The 13214-nt window shown below is 40.6% G+C and overlaps 1 non-coding gene across 1 annotated transcript; it reads left to right on the forward strand.

Annotated features, from left to right (window-relative positions):
- The first annotated feature begins 1672 nt into the window (after nucleotides 1-1672).
- On the forward strand, nucleotides 1673-9212 carry LOC103188422. The gene is made up of 3 exons (XR_006084946.1): nucleotides 1673-1796; nucleotides 5001-5139; nucleotides 9118-9212. It is a non-coding gene; the product is annotated as a lebercilin LCA5 (transcript).
- Nucleotides 9213-13214: the final 4002 nt, after the last annotated feature.

The following is a 13214-nucleotide window of genomic DNA, read 5'->3' on the forward strand; positions in this document are numbered from 1 at the left end:
GCTCTATGTCAAAGATTATTATTATTATAAATTTAGTATTTTATGTTTAGAAACTAATCATCTCAATCTAAACAAAGGTTACTTCTTTTAACTAAAAAGAAAACTATAGATAAGAAATTTGTCATTCAAATTTATGAGTTATCATCCAGTATAATTTGGGGAGAGGAAGATTTTGAGATTTTATTATTTTTTAAAAGAAAAAGAACTGATGGTTCGGTGTATAACTATACCAGGTGATGTATGTGGTAACGTAATAAACCCACACAGACTCGGAAGATCCTAGGTTTGATCCCTAGTCTGGCCTGAGCTATCCAATCTTAGTCAGGAGGCTACAGTTGGCCTCAGGTCAAGTTGTACCCTTCTTGTTGCTATTTGCTGGAAGCGGAACCTGCTCCAAGATAACATATTTGGCAACGGCATATCAGAATTGAGCCAACCCTCTGTGGTGATCTCGGTAGTCCAGATCCTGAAACAGGAGGTCCACGGTACTCTAGGGCACTGCTGGTGACAGCACAGCCAGCCTGGCTCATCGGCAGGACTTTGAATGGCAGACCAATCACTCAGGGCAGGGAATCATCCCACTCAGCTCCTGTTAACCCTGCAAGCCAAAGCCCTTACTGGTAAGGTGGTCCTAGCTGGAAAAGCAGCAGGAAAGCTTGTCAGGCAATACTCTCAATGGCAAGTTGTACGGATTTAGCTGGTTAGACTCCAGCAGTATCCCAACGTACACTCTGGGATCCCCAAGCCTTAGCTTTTGCCAGCCTGTGCCTAATACCTTCTGGGGGGTCCATTCCAACAGATATCTCCGAAATTTCCATGTTTAGGTGGAAAACATGGAATTCTCAGTTTGATTTGAATACTCTTAAGCATGGTGATGGGTTTCCGCCGGTGTCAGATACCTGTCTGACCAAAAAAATGGTGAAATAGACAAACAAAATTCTTTGTCCAAGCTTACTTACAAAGATGAATGGTCATTTAGGGGATGTGCTGGAGTCCTCTGACACCCATACAACCAAACCACAACATTATTCACCAGCTTTAGGAAAGGAGTGGAAGAATGGAGCTAAAATCCAGAAAATGTTTATTTAAAAGAAAAAAAAGTTATAATCTCTGCTGACTTCATTTCACTAGATTAATATCCTGAGTGACGTTTTGTACAATGTAAGGCCTTTTTTTTAAACAATAGATACATTTTATGAGATGTACTGCCCTCCGAATGATTCTTGAAAAAACAAGTTGCTGGAAAATCTGGAATAAAACCAGAAAAAAATGAAATTTAGTGGATTTGAATTTTTCACTTCTACCCAATATTATTATTTCCTTGTATTATTTCCTTGGTTAGGTTTTTTTTTGCCCTCCTTAATCTATAAGGAAGCTTCTGCTGCCTTATTCCCCAAATTCTCATGAAATGACATATGCAAAATATTACCCTATCTTTTTCTATGATCTTGATTGCACTATTGTGTATTTGCAGCATTTTCTGCTGTTTACTTTCCATATTTGATGCCTTCAGATAATGGTTAAGTTAGTTTTCCCTTTTGTCTATAAAATTGAACTTGGCTGATGATACTTATACAGTATTGATTTTAAGAACTAAATCTGGATAGAATAGATCTGATAATTAAAAGGTGATTGATCTAAGTTGTTCTTATTTCTTCTACACTTTAGCTACCGTACCCAACACGACTAAAGGAGTACAGACTGAGGAATACTTTTTACCATTAGAGTTCCCAACTCCACCCCCAGCTGTTTCTGAGGAGAATAACTTAAGAGTGAAAGAGGAATTTTCCCAAAAGGTACGTGGCCCATTTTTATATCCATACCATGATTAAAGAATACCAGATTGGCAACCTAATATTATTACTAGACTACATTCAATTAACTTAAACTGTTTATGTCGAGTCCTGTAGCTCAGTGGTTAGAGCACTCGCAAGCGAGAGACCTGGGTTTGATTCCCGAAAGGGCAAAATCTTGGGCAAATTTCTTTACTCCACACACCTGATAATAATCCCTCAAGAGAAAAACAAAACAAGATAATAATTTAATCACTCAATCTGCGACTGCTTGTGGGGCACTGCTGTACGCAATTGGCTGCCATGTTTCGCCTACAAATATACAGTCAATTCACTTTACAGGGTATTCTGTGAAGCTCTTTGAGAAGTCTCGAAGTCGTGAAAAGCGCTATATTAAATACAAGGATTATTTATATATATGTGGTGCTATCAATGCTTCTAACAGGTAGGATTTTGCATTATATAAAGCAGGTCTGAGGAAGCTAATTTTAAAATATTGTTCAACTTTAGCACATCTAACACAAAAACTGTCATCAAAGAAAGTAACTTTATCTGATAAATAAGAACTTGCATTTTTTTGGCACCTTATCACATCAAAAAATTTAATTCAGTTAGGAATGTCATTATATAATATCAGGATATTAGTGTTGAATTTCTAATATATTAAAACTGATGAGGCTAATATTCAACAAATTATAGAATTAAAAAGCAGTCAATTTTTGCTGCTTTGCTCCCTATTGCTTAACTACAACAATCAATGCAGACATGATTGATATCTAGGTATCTCCTTGATGGAGGCAGAAGAAGCACTGCAAAATTGCCATATAATCGCTCTGTTGGAGGCAATACAAACAAAATAAATGATGTATTATTGCCAAGGAAACACCAATGCTACTCTGCCTTTTTTCTGTCTTGCTGGTATTTTTTTCCTTGCTAAAACAACATTTCCATTGTCATTGACCAGTTTTTTTAAAATGTCAACCAAATCAGGGAAAACATTTTGATTGGTGAGGGATAGGGTGTATTAGGAAATAGTATTGTGATTTTATAGGTGCAGCAGGATTGTGATGGACTGGAACATCCAAGTCTACATTTATATTTAGCTTGACATCGTAGAGGATTTGAAGTTTTTGGAGTTTGCTCATTGGCTGAAATGTGTGTCTGGTCTTAAAACTTCAGGCCATCTAGTTAGAGCTGACCTTTGACTCATAGTTTTGCATCGTAATTCACAATATTTTCTGAGATGGGCAGCATATATTTTAGGGAAGGTGGCCATACGAACAATTACACCTAGATTTATTTAATATTGTTTCTAAATCTGCTGTTACTATTGCTGGAATTCTGCTAGATTATTTCCAACACACAGCAGTGTTCTTAATATGATTCTTACTTTCTTTCTGCCACGTTTTGCCCACAAACATACAGTCAATTCACTTTATAGTATATTCTGTGAAGCGCTTTGACACTAGAAGACGTGAAAAGTGCTATATCAAATAAAGGGCTTATTATTATTTCTTGGGGGAGTTGATATCTGCTAATATTGCTGCGCAACCAGTTGCTGAGATATTGAAGATGGTTTACGATTGACCTTTTATGGTGAATTGAACACCTTGTTTTGCTTGACTTTTGTCAAGTGTGGTGCAAGAGAGAACTCGTGTCCTGTCTCGCACCAAGCTCCGTGATCCTATCACACCCATCCTCGCCCGGCCCCATCTGTTAGCAGCAGACCAAATAGGCACATGTGACTGTGGCCAGCTTGGGTACTTGTTCTGTCCACAATCTCATAAAAGTTCTGGAGTCAGAGCAATGTACAAAAATGTGTGTGTGTGCAGGAGTACTTATCTTTAGATACAATTTTGCTAGTATTCCGCCTTATTTGGAAGTTTTGGGAGTAAAGTACTTTCATTATAAGATTGTGAACTGGGCTTCCCTCGTTCTGCTACAGATATACAGGGAGACCAAAAAGTTATGATACCATTACAATGTCTAATGAAGAAATTATGATTTTTTTTTAGATAATAGGGTAGATATTATGACTATTTGGTAACCCTGTACATCAAGAAGGATACGTATAGCATACTCCCTTCAACCTAGATGGTGACCTGCCCTATGGACCACATTGACTCTTCCCCTGTTTCTTAAATTAGAACTTGCTTATAGAATAATAAGTTTATCAAACATTGGTACAAGACATATTTTATCTATTATGCTGTCAAAAATCTATTTTCAAAATGTTTATGACGTGAAATATGAGGAGGGAAAAAATCCCATTTAAGTGGAACTTGATTTAAATATTAAGTAATACCCCATTGCAATCATTGCTTGGCCCACCAGACTGAGTGGTTAATTAAAGGATTCATACATTCAGTAAAACAACTGTATACAAATAAATGATTGCAATGGGCGACAAGGATATTGATCTATCTGGATAATATAAATCTCTTGAGTGACAAATGTAGATTTTATTCTCCTAATGTTTTGTGCATTTCTGACTGTGTTTTCTCTGACATTTTGTGCTAAAACTTAAATTATAAATTGTATAATTAATATAATCTTATTTCTAGAAAGGGCATATAAAATCTTTAATTTAACTGCTTTATTTTTGTAATTCTGGTCAGGAAGATGAAATGCCTGTCATTGCTGCTGTCAATGCTCATTCTGGACCAATCTACCAGATGGTGCTTAAGCTGATCAGATAGAGACTCACTCAATCTATCAGTCTGCTCCTGATTTTTCTATGTTAGATGATGTGACTGGAAACAGCTATAAAAAGAATTGCTATTTCCCCTTGGAATTATTTGGCACCTTATTATTTGCAAAAATATTTTTCATAGTCTGTTTCCTTCTTCTCCCCCCTCTCCCCCACACCCTAATACTTTTATTGGTATAAATTTCTGAGGATCTATACCTCTACTTTGAGACCTATACCAATAGTGCCTTTAAGCCCACTGCTAGGAAATATTCGCGACACCCAAGGTCATCAGCTTTCTAGTATTTTTAGTTTATTTTTCCTCTCTGTGAGAAAGCACACAGACTGAACTGCATTGCACTCTCCATTTCCCAAAATGTCAAGCTGAGACTGGAGAATAGTGAGCATTTTTTTTATCATATCACTCTGTGGCACAATCAATTGCAGTACCAATCTATAATGCTGCCTCTTGAATTGTAGATGCTGCACACTAATACTTGCCTAACAAATATTTGCAGGAACAGTATGATTGGGATTGGTCTGATTCTCAGAGACAAGAGAGAGAATTACTAGAACGAGAACAAGAGCATGAAGAAAAGCTCAGAAAAGAACAAGATCTGCTCACATTGGAATCGAAAGCGCAAAAACTGAGAGAAAGTAAGAAATACAATTTTACTTCAAAAAAGCTACTTGTGCTATTTAATTCTGACTTTGTACCTAATATTTATATTCTCCAACTTAAATGTTTAGAACTGAAATAACTCTTCTAGTGTACTAAAATCTTAATATAACTATAAATGTCTGGTCAAACTGAAATAAAATAATGGGAATGCAATGAACTGAAAATAAGCCCTGGATATTTCCATTTGTGCATTTTCTATGAAGCATTATTTCCTCTGCTATTTAGTGGTTTTATTCTTGTGTTTTATTTTCCTTCTATTTGACCTATGTGGCTTGTATAGATACATCCATCCTCTAAACTGTTTGCGGTTCAATTAAAGTGACAAGTAGCACTCTAGAGTACATGACCCTTTGACGAACACATCAATTGCTACAGGCAAAATGCTTCCATAAAAGTGAAGGACAGTGATTTGAAAATATTCATCCATGGGATGCTGATGGTAGTTTTCCCTTGAAATCTATTTTTTTTAATATGGAAAATATGTTAACTAAGAGTACTGTCAGACTGTACAATGTGATGCTAAAAAAACCTATTAATATTACAGTAATGAAGCTGCATAGAAGAGTAACTAGCTCCCTAATTGAAAACAAACAAATTTGAACTGTCATCCCTAGAACTAGAATCTCTCATCACTCTCCTTTCTCTTCTATTTCCTACACTTTAATAATTTTCTACCTATTATAATTTTTGTTTATACTTATTTTTAAGTGTACTACTTGCCTTTCTCCCAGCATAAATGAAAAGCTGTGATCAGTAAGTTGAACGACCAAGTAATCATTTGGATGAGGAAAAAATATTTGCCAGGACACTGAGAATAGAAAATATTGTTTTCAATTATTGCAGTGCCAAAGGATTTGTACTATCCATCTCTACCATCAGACAGGCAGGTGGGATGTTGGGTTTAACATCTCCTCCAAAGTGTGGCTGATACCTCCAACAATGTAACTCATTAAACCGTGTGCAAGGAGCTGTTGTCAGTGATTCTGCCATAGTGTTTGTTTTGTTTCTGCCAAGCTGTTTTCTGCAGAAAATCACACGATCTCTAAGCATGTACACATAATAGCGATGTTGAGAACAGCCTGACTGCCTATGTGTCAGCCTGGCTCAATCACTAGCACTCTTGCCTCTGAGTCAGAAGGATGTCGGTTCATATAGTCTATGCTGACAGTTCATTGCGATTGTCAGAGGTGCCAACCTTTAGATGAGATCCCATCTACCTATTCAGATGGACATTAAACATGGCCATACCACTACTTGAAGGGAACCCTTGCCTGGTGTCCTGGCCAATAATCTCCCAAATAAAATTGGTTGTCTTGTTTCATGGCTGTTTGTGGAACATTACTGTGCGCAATTGGGCTGCTGTGTTCGCATACAAATAAACAGTCACTCTTCACAGTTAATCCTGTGAAGTACTTTGAGATGTCTTGATGACATGATAAGGCGCTACGCCAATGCAAGGGCAAGGGTTATCTTATTGTAACATGGGTGAACAGAATCGTAAATAATTTCTAATATCACATATTAGGGGTGGACTTAATGTTTGGAGATAATATATAGTTATTTATAAGCAATAATGCATAAATGGAGTTACACAGTGGCTCTGAGGAATGATGGTTGTGTCCTGCTAAAGACAATGTCAAAGCTGGCAGATAGTTTATTCTGTAATTCTTTGTGAAATAACTTTTTTGTGACTGTTTTAAGAGACATCTGACGTTTCTTCCTGCCAATCTTGTTTTCAGATTATAAAGCTTATTTTTGATGAGGTATTTTACTTAATATCCTATTTTATTCTGCTGAAATATTTTAAAGAAGCAGTTTGATTTATTAATATTTTAATCTGTATATATTAAACACTTATTTTTAAAATATCTATATTTTTGTTTAAGTAGCGAAATGCAAGGGTTATTAAAATGTCCCTCTAATGAAGACATTTTGCCTTCCATCCTACTCCACAACAGCTGGAATGCCTAGCATGATACTGAGCCTATTCAGCTGCCACTGCCCAGGGAGCAAGTCGCCTAAAACTGAGTAGCCTGAAACTGAGTTTATGTGGCTCAGTCTGCACACTCATTTTTTTTTAAAAAAGATTGTAATTGGCTGGTTATTAGTTATAAAATCTTAATATCAGAGATTTTAATGCTAATAAAGGAACAAAAATTATTCACGGTGGCGAATTTGCTGAAAACAAATCAGCAGAGGTTTCATTGTGGAGTATGGGCAATTGATCCGTATAAAATATCCTTATAACGAGTGCTAGTTAACCAGGAAATAAACCATCTGACCATGAGTTGAAAAATGTGGAGCTTGAATACTTCCTAAAGCCACAAGCTGGTTTATTTCTGTTGGTGAACCACAACTTCCAAGAAGCTATCTTGATCCTTGCCACATGGGAGTTGTTTTTTCAGAAAAGTAAAAATGAGGGTTAACATCAAACCTTGTGTGTGAATGACATCACAGAAGTTACCTATGAGTTCTAAAATAACAACTGCAAATAAGTCTGTTTTGTGTATAAGAAAAACCTTTATATGGTGCAAAACTACTGCAGACTTCAAGAATGGGCTCCTTCTCTTTATGCTGTTGGGACTTCCTCCCGATGTGAAAGGCGCTATACAAATGTAATTGTGTTGTTGTTGTTGTCAATGGAGTGATCAAAGTAGAAAAACAGGGCAACCCTGTTATATAATGCAACCAATAACTCAGATCATGTTATAATGAAACACAAAAATAGCTGACTCCCAGGTCGTCAGATCATGATTGACATAACTTACAGTGCACTATGTGCTAGAAGTGTTGCTGACACTCATGTTCTTCACCAAAAGTGCTTCTTGCACAGTGTGCATGAGTGGTGCACAGGAAGTGATATTAGCAGTGCTTCCTACACATAGTGTGCACCTGCAGCGGACAGAAAATGATCCTTCAGACACAAAACCTGCTTGTGCACAATGCACAGGAAGAGATATCTGAACAACCAAAATCTAACATCATTAACATAAAAATCAGCCATTTTTTAATGTGAGAAGCTGGCTGCACAGCATTGCCAGGTCAATGCAGATGCATGTCCTGGAAAACTGGTGCTCCACTGGGGCCATCTTCTCTGTGGGGGAATAGAATCAGCTAAAACAAAGTTTTAAAAAATATCAGTGCAGCACCACTGTGAGAAGAGTCAACCTGTTTCCAATTTGTGAGCTTAAGTGTTTGATTAATAACTCACTGAAAACAAGTATTGCCTATCTCTTTCCCCAACCCCCTGCAGCCAGTTGTATAACATGCTGTATTAATACTGGACAAAAAGTAATGACAATAAATAGAATTTGGTTCCATAAATCTATACAACTAGGTTGAAGTGTCATAATTAACCATTCCTATTTCTCCAATTTTTTTTAAAGTTTGCATGCATTCTGCATGTATTTGAGCAACTGGTTTTTCACAGTGCATCAACTGTCATGATTCAGAATAATTCTTCAGAGCACAATTAAATTGGGGTGTTTTTGAATCGGCACTTATTAGAGACTGGACTTATTCGGTAGCCTGTCTTCTAGCCTCATTCAAGTTGTTCGTGACATGAACAGTCCAATAGAGGATTGGCTATTATTGAATTGAAGTAATAGTTTATTCAGAGTGCTGCAGGAGCAATGAGTTCCTTTGTCCTTAAAGTGTGGTGTTGTTTCATAACCTCAAAAGATGGACTTTTTTTCCAATTAAATAATTACATTAGATAACCGACAGCGATTCTTACAATACTCAAGTCTTTGTCCGTCTGTTTTTAATTACATTTCAATCATGTAAAATTTATAGATTGTGTTTATTTACCAAAGAAGGGGTTATTCACAAAGGGGGGAACAACACAAAAGATAGACCATATTGTTTGATACAATTCTAATTTCATTGTTTAATTATTTTCCAGAGATATATTTTACTGCCTATGTAACAAAGCATTCCCTAATTTAATTTAGGTATAAACAGTACCAAAGTCTTCATTACAGAGTGGAGCTCTCCTACTGAACATTGTAAGCCCAAGAAGTCTGAGTGCAAGAGTGAGTACACATAGATGGTTAAGAGAGAAGCTAGGATGCAAAAAAATAGTGCAGCAGAGAATAAAGATCCATTGTTTCCACTCCTTTTTTTATTGCAAAGAGAGATGAACAATTACTGAGTGATCTTGTGTCTTGAACCCCATTATTCAAAAGAATTTTTAACTTTTACTTTTTAAGGTAGTAATTGAAAGGTTCTGTGATATAGTACTACATTGTACGCCAAATTAGTATCTATCTTCAACACTATCAACAGCAGAGACGCACTAACACTATCAACAGCAGAGACACACACACACTAACATTATCAACAGCAGAGAGAAACATACGCTAACACATCAATAATAGCAACAGAGACAATGAGAGAGAGACTAACAGCAAGAGAGAGACAACACAAACAATAACAGAGAGGGAGAGCGAGAAAGGCCAAAATAATAAGAGAGAGACCAACAACCCCATAGAGAGAGTGAGAGAGGACAAGACACCCAAAACAACACCAACATCAACAGGGACAAGAGAAAACAAGAGAGAGGACAACAACACTACCAGAGAAAAAGAGGACAACAAGAGAGAACAAAAGAGAGAGGAGACACCAATAACAACACTAAAAAATGCTTAACAAGATAGAAAGGAGACACCAACTACTATACTAACAACAACAGCGACAACAAGAGGAGGTGGGGGGGGGGTGTCACACTAACAACGACAATAAGAGAGTGGGTGGGGGTGGGGGGGAGAGAGAGTGAAGGGGTAACCCACTAAGAACAGGTACAAAACGAGAGCAAGGACATGACACACTAACCACAATAATTATAGAGCAATAGAGAGAGAGGTGGGGACAGCTCAGGCCAGGGCACACTTACAGGGAGGGACAAGCGAGTGTGAGGTGGTGGGGGGACAGATCAGGACACACTAAGACGGACAAAGAGGGAGTGAGGACAGGACACACCAACAACAGGGCATCGAGAGAGAGAGAGAGAGAGGACAAGGGAGAGGACACTACCGACAAGGACAAGGAGGGCGAGAAGACACCACTATCACCACCAACAACATCAACAACTTGCACTTATATAGCGCCCTCCACGCAGGGTAGCGTCTCAGAGCGCTTAACGGTGGCGGAGCCTGACGAGAGAGGGGACTTACTAACAACAACAACAACAACAACTCCTCTCTTGAGAGGACAGATACTACCACCACCAACAGCAGCAGCAGCAGCAAGAGAGAGGGAGAATGGAGACGCCAACAACAATAACAGACAACTAGAGAGGTGAGAGGCACCTACAACAATATCAACCAGAGGAGAGGAGACCAAAACAACACGAGCAACTACAGGAAAGAGGAGAGGGCCACGACAACAACCAGAGAGAACATCAACAAAAGCAACAGGTACGACACCAGAGAGGGGAGAGGGCACAGCAACATCAACAAGAGAGGATAATAACAGGAGAGAGAAGAGGAAACCCATCAACAACAATAAGAGAGAGGAGAGGACACACCAGAGACAGACAGACAGACAGACAGACAGAGAGAGAGAGAGCAGAGGAAAAGCCGAGTCACAGTGAGCAGGTGAGAGACTCACTAACCCAACAACCAGAGAGAGAGAGAGAGACACTCACACCAACAACCAGAGAGAGAGAGAGAGACACTCACTAACCCAACAACCAGAGAGAGAGAGAGACACTCACTAACCCAACAACCAGAGAGAGAGAGAGAGACACTCACACCAACAACCAGAGAGAGAGAGAGAGACACTCACTAACCCAACAACCAGAGAGAGAGAGAGAGGAGAGACACTCACACCAACAACCAGAGAGAGAGAGAGAGACACTCACACCAACAACCAGAGAGAGAGAGAGAGACACTCACACCAACAACCAGAGAGAGAGAGAGAGACACTCACACCAACAACCAGAGAGAGAGAGAGAGACACTCACACCAACAACCAGAGAGAGAGAGAGAGACACTCACTGTTGTGTGTGTTCATTGTAGTCATTTGTCTCTGCTGTTGTCAGTGTGTGTGTCCGCTATGTTGCCAGTGTGTGTGTCGCTATGTTCAAGTGTGTGTGTCGCTATGTTGCCAGTGTGTGTGTCGCTATTTGTCAGTGTGTGTGTCGCTATGTTGTCAGTGTGTGTGTCGCTATGTTGCCAGTGTGTGTGTCGCTATGTTGCCAGTGTGTGTGTCGCTATGTTGCCAGTGTGTGTGTCGCTATGTTGTCAGTGTGTGTGTCGCTATGTTGTCAGTGTGTGTGTCCGCTATGTTGTCAGTGTGTGTGTCGCTATGTTTGTCAGTGTGTGTGTCGCTATGTTTGTCAGTGTGTGTGTCGCTATGTTGTCAGTGTGTGTGTCGCTATGTTGTCAGTGTGTGTGTCGCTATGTTGTCAGTGTGTGTGTCGCTATGTTGTCAGTGTGTGTGTCGCTATGTTGTCAGTGTGTGTGTCGCTATGTTGTCAGTGGTGTGTGTCGCTATGTTGTCAGTGTGTGTGTCGCTATGTTGTCAGTGTGTGTGTCGCTATGTTGTCAGTGTGTGTGTCGCTATGTTGTCAGTGTGTGTGTCGCTATGTTGTCAGTGTGTGTGTCGCTGTGTTGTCGGTGTGTGTGTGTCGCTGTGTTGTCGGTGTGTGTGTGTCGCTGTGTTGTCGGTGTGTGTGTGTGTGTTGTCGGTGTGTGTGTTCGCTGTGTTGTCGGTGTGTGTGTGTCGCTGTGTTGTCGGTGTGTGTGTGTCGCTGTGTTGTCGGTGTGTGTGGTGTCGCTGTGTTGTCGTGTGTGTGTGTCGCTGTGTTGTCGGTGTGTGTGTGTCGCTGTTGTCGGTGTGTGTGTGTCGCTGTGTTGTCGGTGTGTGTGTGTCGCTGTGTTGTCGGTGTGTGTGTGTCGCTGTGTTGTCGGTGTGTGTGTGTCCCTGTGTTGTCGGTGTGTGTGTGTCCTGTTTGTGTGTGTGTGTGTCCTGTGTGTGTGTGTGTCCTGTGTGTGTGTGTGTGTGTCCTGTGTGTGTGTGTGTGTCCTGTGTTGTGTGTGTGTGTGTCCCTGTGTTGTCGGTGTGTGTGTGTCCTGTGTTGTCGGTGTGTGTGTCCTGTTGTCGGTGTGTGTGTGTCCCTGTGTTGTGGGTGTGTGTGTGTCGCTGTGTTGTGGGTGTGTGTGTGTCGCTGTGTTGTCGGTGTGTGTGTGTCGCTGTGTTGTCGGTGTGTGTGTGTCGCTGTGTTGTCGGTGTGTGTGTGTCCCTGTGTTGTCGGTGTGTGTGTGTCCTGTGTGGTGTGTGTGTGTGTGTGTGGTGTGTGTGTGTCGCTGTGTGTGGTGTGTGTGTCGTGTGTTGTCGGTGTGTGTGTCGCTGTGTTGTCGGTGTGTGTGTGTCCTGTGTTGTCGGTGTGTGTGTCGTGTGTGTGTCCCTGTGTTGTCGGTGTGTGTGTCCCTATGTTGTCGGTGTGTGTGTCCCTATGTTGTCGGTGTGTGTGTCCCTATGTTGTCGGTGTGTGTGTCGCTGTGTTGTCGGTGTGTGTGTCGCTGTGTTGTCGGTGTGTGTGTCGCTGTGTTGTCGGTGTGTGTGTGTCCCTGTGTTGTCGGTGTGTGTGTCGCTGTGTTGTCGGTGTGTGTGTCGCTGTGTTGTCGTGTGTGTGTGTCGCTATGTGTCGGTGGTGTGTCGCTGTGTTGTCGTGGTGTGTCCCTATGTTGTCGGTGTGTGTGTCGCTGTGTTGTCGGTGTGTGGTGTCGCTGTGTTGTGTGTGGGTGTGTGTGTGTCCCTATGTTGTCGGTGTGTGTGTGTCCCTATGTTGTCGGTGTGTGTGTGTCGCTGTGTTGTCGGTGTGTGTGTGTCGCTGTGTTGTCGGTGTGTGTGTGTGTCCCTATGTTGTCGGTGTGTGTGTCGCTGTGTTGTCGGTGTGTGTGTCGCTGTGTTGTCGGTGTGTGTGTCCCTATGTTGTCGGTGTGTGTGTGTCCCTATGTTGTCGGTGTGTGTGTGTCCCTATGTTGTGGGTGTGTGTGTGTCGCTGTGTGTGGGTGTGTGTGTGTGCTGTGTTGTGGTGTGTGTG

This window comes from Callorhinchus milii, unplaced genomic scaffold, assembly GCF_018977255.1.
Source record: "Callorhinchus milii isolate IMCB2004 unplaced genomic scaffold, IMCB_Cmil_1.0 Scaffold3, whole genome shotgun sequence".
NCBI classification, from domain to species: domain Eukaryota; kingdom Metazoa; phylum Chordata; class Chondrichthyes; order Chimaeriformes; family Callorhinchidae; genus Callorhinchus; species Callorhinchus milii.